We start from the raw sequence: 9,971 nt of genomic DNA, 5'->3' as shown, positions 1-9,971 counted from the left end.
GTCCTGAAAATTGCAGTGAAGGTAATTTAAACTCAAATATTTGAACCATAAATATTTACAATTCCTCTTAAACTGACGAGGTTTGTAAGGTAAGAGAAGAAGTCTCATCTGTTTTCTTTCCAAGCAGTGTTTGTAACACAAAGAGAATGTGTCACTATGGGTGAACAGAGTGACTATTTTCTGAGGCTTTATCAAATTAGGTTTGAAAGACTACTTATTATGATATAATTATCTACCTATTAGAATTGGAACATTTCATATGAGTATTTTTCTTTACTTGTCTATGATATTTAAGTGGCAATATTTTAACAGTTATCCAGTGTAGAGTTCAGTGGCATTAGTGACATTCACAAAGTGTACAACCTTTGCCACTATTTCCATAATGTTTCATCATTATAAACAGAAATTGAAGTCATTTTTAAAAATTCTTTTCCCTTGCTGTCCCCAGCCCTGATAAGTTTAATCTATTCTCAATTTCTATGACTTTGCTCATTCTGGAGTTCATGTAAGAGAAGTCATAATGTATTTTTCTGTCATATCTGGCTTATTTCATTTGGCATATTTTTGTGGCTTCTTCATGTTTAGCATAAACCCAAATTTTGTTTCTTTTGTGACAGAATAATTCTCTATTATGAATATATACATTTTCTTTATCCATTCATCTATTGATGGACACTGAGTCATTTGTGCCCTTTAGCTGTTGTGCCTAATGATTATATGAAATGTTGGTGTACAAATATCGATATAAGTCCCTGTTTTAAATTCTTTGGGGTATAACATATACACTCAGAAGTGAAATACAATTCTGTTTAACATCATGTCACTACATGATTTCTATAGAACTTGTACTATTTTACATTCCCAGTAGTAATGCACAAGGATTTCAGTGTCTCTTCATTCTCACTAATACTTATTATTGTCCCTTTATTATTAATTTCATCCTAATAGGGTTGAAGTGGTGTCTCACTGTAACTTTGTTTGCTGATTTGGGTCATCTTTTCATGTGTATTTTGGCCATTTGTATATCTGCTTTAAGGAAGCATCTTTATGTATTTGCCTATTTTAAAAGTAGGGTTGTCTTTTTGTTGTTTTGTTAGAATTCTTTATGTATCCTGACATCACACCATTATAAGGTATGTTGTTTGCAATTATTTCCTCTTATTCTGTGGGTTTTCTTTAACTTTCTTGAAGGTACACTTGTGATGCACAAAAGTTATTAACTTTTAAAAAGTCCAATTCATCTTTTTTAATTTTTTTTTTGCCTGTGGCTTTGGTGTCATATTTAAGAAATTATTGCCAGTTTCTCCAGATCATAAATATTTGCCCCTTTATTTTTTAAGGTGTTTATACTTTTAGCTCTTACATTTAAAGCCATCATACATTTTGAGTTAAATTTGTTTGTGGTGTAAAATTAGGATCCAACTTCATTCTTTTAGTTTTCTGGTACTAGAATTTGAACCCAGGGGTGCTTTACCAATGAGCCTCATCTCAGACCCAGTCCTCTTTTATATTTTATTTAGAGACAGACTCTCACTGAGTTGCTTAGGGTTTTGCTAAGCTACTGAGGCTGACTTTAAACTTGGAATTCTCCTGCTTCATCTTTCCCAGCCACTGGAATTACAGGCATGTGCTACTGTACCCAAAACAAATTCTTTCTTTTGCATGAATATCCATTTTCTCATAATCATTTGTTTCAAAAATTTGTTGAAAAGACTGTCCTTTTCCATTGAATGATATTAACACCCTTCTTGAAAATAGTTGACCACGAATGTAAGTCAACTATTTGTCAAAAATTGTTGACAAGTTGTAAGGGTTTCTTTATGGTATCTCAGGTCTATTCCATTAGTCTTATGTGTCTGTATGACAGTCCATAGAGATAGTACCAGTGCATGATTACAACAGCTTTATAGTAAGCTTTGAAATCAGGAAGTATGGGTTCTCAAAATTTGCTCTTTTTCAAGGTTGTTATAGTTATTTTGTGTCCCTTGAAATTCCATTTGAATATTGGAGTAAAATTTTCTATTCCTCAAAATGTAAAAATGACAGAAAATACCATTGGGATTTTGATAAGAATTGCACTGAATTTGAATCTGTAGATCACTTTACGTATTATAATTATCTTAGCAATATTAAGTTTTCCAAGCTGTGAACATGAGCTATCTTTCCATTTATTTAGTGTGATTTCTTTGAGCAACATTTTACATTTTTCAGTGAACAGGTCTTCTACCTCATTGATTAAATTTATTCCTAAATAATTACTGGTTGTGATGTTATTGTAGGTGGAATTGTTTTCTTCATTTGGTTTGGAAATTTTTCATTGCCTGCATATAGAAATGCAAATGATTTTGTGTTTTGATTTTATATTATCCCATGCTGCTATATTTGTTTATTAGGTATAAAAGATTTTTTGTGGATTCTTTAGAATATGGTACATTTGATATTATGTCATGTCCAAGGAGAGATTGTTAATTTCTTACTTTCTATTGTGGATTCCTTTTCTTTTTCTTACCTAAATGCTCTGTCTAGAACCTTAAAATGAGGATATTCTTGACTTGTTTCTGATCTTAGGGAAACAACTTTCACTTTTTATCATTGATTATGTCATTAGCTGTGGCTTTCTTTTTTAACATGCTGATTAAGTTTCCTTCTGTTCCTAGTGTACTAGATAATTTTATTGTGAAATATTATTGATTGAGCTTTTTCAAATGTTTTTATCCATCAGTTATAATGGTCATGTTTTATTAATTGTTAATGTGTATTACTTTGGATTGATTTTTATGTTAAACGACTCTCACATTCCTAGAGAAAATCTCATTTGGTTGTGATATTTATAGGTTGAATATCCCTTATCAAATTACTCAGAATGGAAGATTTTCTGATTTCAGTGCTGTTTGAATTTTGCAATATTTGTGTATGCTTTACTAGTTGACCAACATTACTCCAAAAATATTTGAAATGTTTTGAAATTCAAAAGATTTGTAGCATCATTTGCTCAAAAAATTTTTAGATTTCACATCATTTCAGATATATTGATTTGGGATTTAATGTGATTGGGCCTGACTTCTTTGGACATACTGATAAATTCAATCTGCTATGATTTTGTTGAGGATTTTTACCTTTCTTTACAAGGGTTATGAACTGTAGTTTTCTTTTCTTGTAGAGCCTGTCTAGGTTTGGTATCAGGGTATTTCTGGCATTGTAGAATGAATTAGGAAATATTTCCTCCAGTTCTTTTGGAATATTTTGAGGGTTGATGTTAATTCTTCTTTAAACGTTTGTTAGAATACCAGTGCAGTGATCTGGTCCTAGGTATTTCTTTGTTGGGGCATTCTGTTAGTGGTATAATCCCCTTTCTTGTAATAGTTCTTTTCAGATTTTTATTTCTTTTGAATAAGTTTTAGCAGTCTATGTTTCTAGGAATTTATCCCTTTTGTCTTTGTTAAGCAATTTGTTGGCATACAGTTGCACATGCTATGCTATCCTACTTCTTTTGTTTCTGTACATTCAGTAGTAACGTTTCTCTTTCACTTCTCATTTTAGTAATTCGAATCTCTTCTTACCATCAATCCAACAAAGTTTGTTCTGGAGAATATTTTACATGTACTTCAGAATATATTGTGTTTACTTCTCATTCTGTGAAGAATGTTATTAATCTAATCAATAGAACCAATTTTTGGTTTTCTTCAGTCTCTCTTCTCTTTTTTTTCTTATTTGTTAAATCAAGCTTCACTGATAAAATGGAATTCAGAATATCTTACTAGGAACAGCAGCAGGCCCAACCAATCATGATAGCAAAAATGTGACAGTCTCCTACTATATGTAGAAAGCTGCTGCTTATCAATTAGTAATTAAATGTAAGGACTTGTAAAAGGCATTTTAGTCCCAAGATTGATATTCTTATGAATATACTGTATTACCTGCAATACTCACAGCAACAGAGAGAGAACATCCTGAAAAATAGTTAAATGAAGAGAGTGGCTTTATCAACAATGCCAATCCCTTGCCAAGAACATTAAGATAGTTTTCCATAACTCCTTGGATATTCAGCTTTGTAAGATTTTGAAATTCTTCTCCATAATCATGTGCATGTTTGAGCACCTAGCTGACATGGGTGCTGCTCTTCCTGTCCCAACCCCAAATCCAAACATAACATGACTTAAAGGGCCATATGTCTGTTGCATCACACAACAAGCCAAATATTTCTTGTATCTTCAATAGTGATTTTAAAGCAGTTCATAATTAAATATGAACATTTTGTACAAGGACAATTACACTTTACAAAAAACAAAATCATACAACAAAAATTGCTGGAGTCTGATTTACAACATGAATTATGGTCTGAAATCATGTTTACATAAGTCTCAAATTTACAAAAAAAAAAAAGAAAAGAAAGAAAAAAAGAAAATCAATTCTGGGCTAGCTCTTGTGCTGCTGAAGTTTTCTGGTGTAATTACTCTCACCCATGACATATCCCCTTCCTTAAGTTGAGGCTGGATTCCAAAAGGTTCAACAAAGTTGAGTTGTACTCTCCTTTGGAAGTGAAGGTAAACTCCACAGCTAGATGAGTAGTTTTACCACATGTCATCAGTTGATGCTGAGTCAGTGTCATCATTTTTGTAAGGATTTAGTCTATCGTAAACAGCTTCAATTACATTCTGCTTGCTTGCCAATTCACCCCCTGGTGGGAGGCTGGGGATGTTCTCACTTGCTAATGTGTGCATCACATGGACTAAGTCGGGGACACCTTCTCCCTGCTTCTTTATGATTTCTTCTACTCTGCATTCCAGGTACTTGTCCAAATCTGCCTCCTTCTTCACTGCTTCTGGTGATACTTTGGGTGCATTTGGAAACAGATCAAAAATCACACTCATGTTGTCTTGACTTCCCTTATACAAACAGGTGTCGACTACTTCATTGCAAACTTTCTCAAGATCATCAGTGACTTCAAGTCTGGATCTTACAAAATCACACAGCTCTTCATTTCCTATAACATTCCAGATACCATCACATGCAAGAATAATGAATTGATCATCTTCAGATCTTTCAATATCATGAACTTCAGGTTCTGATGAGACAAGCTGCTCTGTAGGAACTTTTCCATGGACACATTTTAATCAAAATCACCAAGGGCCCTTGATACAGCCAGAGAACCATTCACACACTGAATCATTACAGAGCCACCTGCATTCTGAATTTGTTCATTTTCCAGTGGACTACTTGATTTATGATCTTGTGTGAAGAAGTGAACTTTCCTGTTCCTATAAAGTAAACCTCTTGAGTCTCCACAGTTAATGAAATAAATATGTTAGGGAGAAATTAAGACACCCACAGCTGTTGACCCACTTCTATCTGCACCATGTTTCTTCTCTGACATAACTCATGTGTTCATCAATCTCCAGAAAACCTGTTCTGTTTCCATTCTTTACATTATCCACAGAAGGTTCTCCTGCAGACCCTTTAAAATCCTGGTTATTGGTGATGTGATCTAACAAATGCTCACAGCAGTATTTGGCAACCAGAGAACCAGCATGCCCATCATACACAGCAAAGAATGACTATGTTTCAAGTCCACTTGCCAAACCGATCACAGCTATGTGTGCATCCTCCATTGCAACACGTCAACCCTGCATGCTGCTTAGCCTATATCCCAACCCATTAACCTGCCCTTGGCATTATGTTTTTCCATCTTTGGTTTGTCTAAAAATGCTCCCATTATGTCTTGATCTTCTAGGTCCGGTGCAGCCAGGCGGGAAGGTCCCTGGTCGGCCAAGACGACCGCGACGGCAGCAACAGCAGCAACAGCGGGCAGGGAAGGGGTGAGGAGGGGGTCTTCATGGCGGCAGTGGGCCAGGGAGTGGGCGGAGGAGGGGAGGAGGCAGACTGCTTCCGGGCCCAGCTCTTGGCGCCCTCGTGGTTCAGATCATCGGGGCATTGGGGTGGGAGACAGAGAGCGGTCCTGGAGGAGGAGGAGGAGCCGAGGACTCATCACTTTCGCACCCCATCTGCCTGGCATCCCCCACCCGCCTCCCCAACCACCCGTTCTGCAGCTGCAGCCGCCTATTCAGGAAGGGGTTGTTGCAGAGGAAATCCTGGAAGTCCCTGTCCAGTCTCACTCCAGGATCTTTCCCAGATTGAGAAACACTTGGGGTCTTTCTCTGCTTACTTCTTTACTTATAGTGAAGAATTCAGAGAGGATATCCATTTCTGGGTGAGGCAGTTTTTTCTGCTTATCGATCCCCTGCTCTTTACCCCATTTGTCTGCTGTGATGACCTGCAGTCTGCCAACATATTGATGCCTCATTTGAGAGCAGATTACTCACAGTCAGTTATCTATCATCCGCCATTTGCCTGCCTCTTGCCTGTCCGTTGCCTGCCTTACTCTTATCCATCACCCAACGCTCGAGGTTCACCTCCTGATTGTCCAACAACAGTCAGCAAACTGATCGTCAACTGCCAGTGGAGCACCAGCTACCTGCTGCTGCCTGGAAGTTCACTGTTACAGTATCTGCAGGTTTGATTACACGTGGCTGCTGCCATTTTGAGACAACAGCCAGGCCCCGTAGGACCGCTGGCCGTACTGACTGAGCCCAATCTCCAGGACCGCCAGCCCTACCAATCACTCCCTGCCTCTGGGGCAATCACATTGACTGACTGCTTTCTGCCACCAGGACCCCCAGACCAACTGACTGTGTCCTATCACCGGGAACACAGACCAAAAGATTGCACCAGTCTCCAGGATCTCACAACCACACCAAACACACCAGATCTCCAGGACCCCTGCCGGACTAACTGCATCACTTCTCAAGGACCTCCAGCTGACCAAGTCCACCCGTGAGCTGCAGCTCCCCATTTGCAAACACATTTTGAAGCCAGAATGGCCATCTTGGATAATCCTGGAAGCCATAGCTCCGATTTTGAGTGGGACAAATCCCATCCTGCAATACCTGATGAAGGCTTGAAGCTCATTTTCAGGTTCCTCTCATGCATCAGGCTACTGAACACTGGGAGGTTTCATTAGTATATGAATGTTATACAATAGATTTTCTTTTTCTCCTTTTTAAAATAATTTAAGTTTTTATTTCTTTATTTTTCTTGCTTTCTTTTCCTTTTGTTTACCTGTTCCCTCAGAGTCTCTTTCTCCCTTTTTTGCATTCTAACATCCGATTTCTTTTGATTACACTCTCACACTTTTGATTTTCTAGAACTTCAGTACATTCATTTCTTATCCCACTAACAGCCACATTCTACATCCTTCTGCATCCCCTTTGTCCTCCATTAGAAACTGCAGACCTTATTGCAAACCTGTCTATTTCACCAAAGATAACATTTGAACTCATTTTGTTTATTATGACAATTTTGTTATTGTCCCCAAAGGGACTATTTGGTCTAGGATTGCATAGTGTCTAATTTGGGCACTGCTAATATTGATCTCCCATTAAAGAAACGGTTTTGGAAACCTATAGGGCCACTATAAGCCTATAGGGGGAAATATGCAATACCCCAGATCTGCAGCACTACAGGGGAAGATACATGAACAACATCAAAAAACAAGGGAAGAAAATGATCCAAGCAAATCTAGATTCTATAGTAATAGAATCCAATGACAGTATGTTAGAAGAAATGTCAGAAAAGGACTTCAGATTATACATGATTAAGATGATTCGTGAAGCAAAAGATGGGATAAGAGAGCAAATGCAGGCAATGAGTGATAATACCAATAAGCTAAAAGAGTACCTGAAGGAAGCAAAAAATCACTTCAAAAAAGTGATAGAGATTCTCAAAAAAAAAAAAAAAAAAAAAAAAAAAAAACAAATGGGAAACCTTGCAATGAAGGAGACAAAAAACCAAATATAAAACTCAATGGAAAGCATCACCAACAGACTAGACCACTAGGAAGACAGAACCTCAGACAATGAAGACAAAATATTTAATCTTGAAAAATAGTCACCCAAACAGATAAGTGGTAAGAATTCAGGAACAGAATCTGCAAGAACTATGGGACATCATGAAAAGACCAAATTTAAGAATTATCCGAATTGAGAAAGGCACAGAGATACAAACCAAAGGAATGAACAAGCTATTCAATGAAATAATGTCAGAAAATTTCCCAAACCTGAAGAATAAAATGGAAAATCAAATACAAGAGGCTTACAGTACACCAAATGCACAGAATCACAACAGATCTACACCAAGCCACATTGTAATGAAAATGCCTAACATTCAAAATAACGATAGGATTTTGAAGGCCACAAGAGAAAAGCATCAGATTACATATAGGAGGAGACCAATACGGATAGCAGCCAACTTCTCAACCCAGACTCTAAAAGCTAGAAGGGCCTGGACCAACATATTTCAAGCTCTGAAAGAACATGGTTGCCAACCAAGAATCCTATACCCAGCAAAACTAACCTTCAGATTTGAAGATGAAATAAAATCCTTCCATGATCAACAAAAGTTAAAAGAATTTACAAATAGAAAGCCTCCACTACAGAATATTCTCAACAAAATATTCCATGAGGAGGAAATGAAAAACAACAATGGAGGTCAGCAAAGAGAGGAACTACTTTAGAGGAAAACCACTCAAAGGAGAAATCAAGCCAACTTAAAAGGCAAAAATAAGCCAAATGACTGGGAATACCAATCATTTCTCAATAATAACCCTGAACATTAATGGCCGAAACTCCTCAATCAAAAGACAAAGACTGGCAGAATGGATTAAAAAGAAAGACCCAAACATATGCTGCCTGCAAGAGACTCATCTCAAAGAAAATGATATTCACAGACTAAAGGTGAAAGGATGGCAAAAAACCTACCATGCACATGGACTCAGTAAAAAAGCAGGGGTTTCCATCCTTATATCAGATAAAGTGGATTTCAAGCCAAAGTTAGTCAGAAGGTATAAAGAAGGACATTTCATACTGCTTAAGGGAACCATAAATCAGGAAGACATAATCATCATAAATATTTATGCTCCAAACAATGGTGCATCCCTGTACATCAAACAAATCCTTCTCAATTTCAAGAATCACATAGACTACAACACAATAATTCTGGGTGACTTTAACGCACCGCTGTCACCACTAGATAGATCTCCCAAACAAAATCCAACCAAAGAAACCATATAACTCAATAACCCAATCAATAACCTAGATTAATAGACATATATAGAATAATCCATCCATCAACAAGCGGATATGCTTTCTTCTCAGCAGAACATGGAACCTTCTTGAAAATAGACCATGTGTTATGCCACAAAGCAGCCCTTAGGAAATGCAAAAAAATAGAGATATTGCCTTGTGTTCTATCAGGTCATAATGGACTGAGAGTAGAAATTAATGATAAAATAAAAAGGGGAACTTACTCCAACACTTGGAGACAAAATAATATGCTATTGAATGAAATATGGATAACAAAAATATCAGGGAGGAGATTAAAAAATTCTTAAAGGTCAATGAGAATGATGATACAACATATCAAAATATCTGGGACACTATGAAAGAGATACTAAGAGGAAAATTCGTTGCATGGAGCACATTCCAGAAAAGAATGAAAAGTCAACAATTAAATGACCTAACATTACAGCTCAAAGCCCTAGAAAAAGAAGAACAGAATAACAGCAAAAGTAGTAGAAGACAGGAAATGATTAAAACCAGAGCTGAAATCAATGAAATTGAAACAAAGAAACTATTCAAAAAATTGACAAAACAAAAGTTGGTTCTTTGAGAAAGTAAACAAAATAGACAAATCCTTAGCCACACTAACAAAAAGGAGAGAGAACACTCAAATATTAAAATACATGCTGCAAAAGAAAATATTGTGACAGACACCACTGAGGTAAAGAACATAACGAGAACACTTTGAAAATCTGTATTCCAACAAAATAGAAACTACTGAAGACATTGACAAATTTCTAGAGACATATGCTCCTCCCAAACAACCAGGAGGACATACACAATTTAAACAGATCAATA

General features: G+C 36.7%; 1 pseudogene across 1 annotated transcript; it reads right to left on the bottom strand.

Annotated features, from left to right (window-relative positions):
- Window positions 1-4,446: 4,446 nt before the first annotated feature.
- On the bottom strand, window positions 4,447-5,713 carry LOC306652710 (protein phosphatase 1A-like; annotated as a pseudogene). Its single transcript has one exon. The product of its transcript is annotated as a protein phosphatase 1A-like (transcript).
- Between the last annotated feature and the right edge of the window lie 4,258 nt (window positions 5,714-9,971).

This window comes from Sciurus vulgaris (assembly GCF_902686455.1).
Source record: "Sciurus vulgaris genome assembly, contig: HiC_scaffold_489_arrow_ctg1, whole genome shotgun sequence".
In the NCBI taxonomy this organism is placed as follows: domain Eukaryota; kingdom Metazoa; phylum Chordata; class Mammalia; order Rodentia; family Sciuridae; genus Sciurus; species Sciurus vulgaris.
Note: the sequence above shows the minus strand (reverse complement) of the source record. Positions and strands in the feature narration are given on the sequence as shown.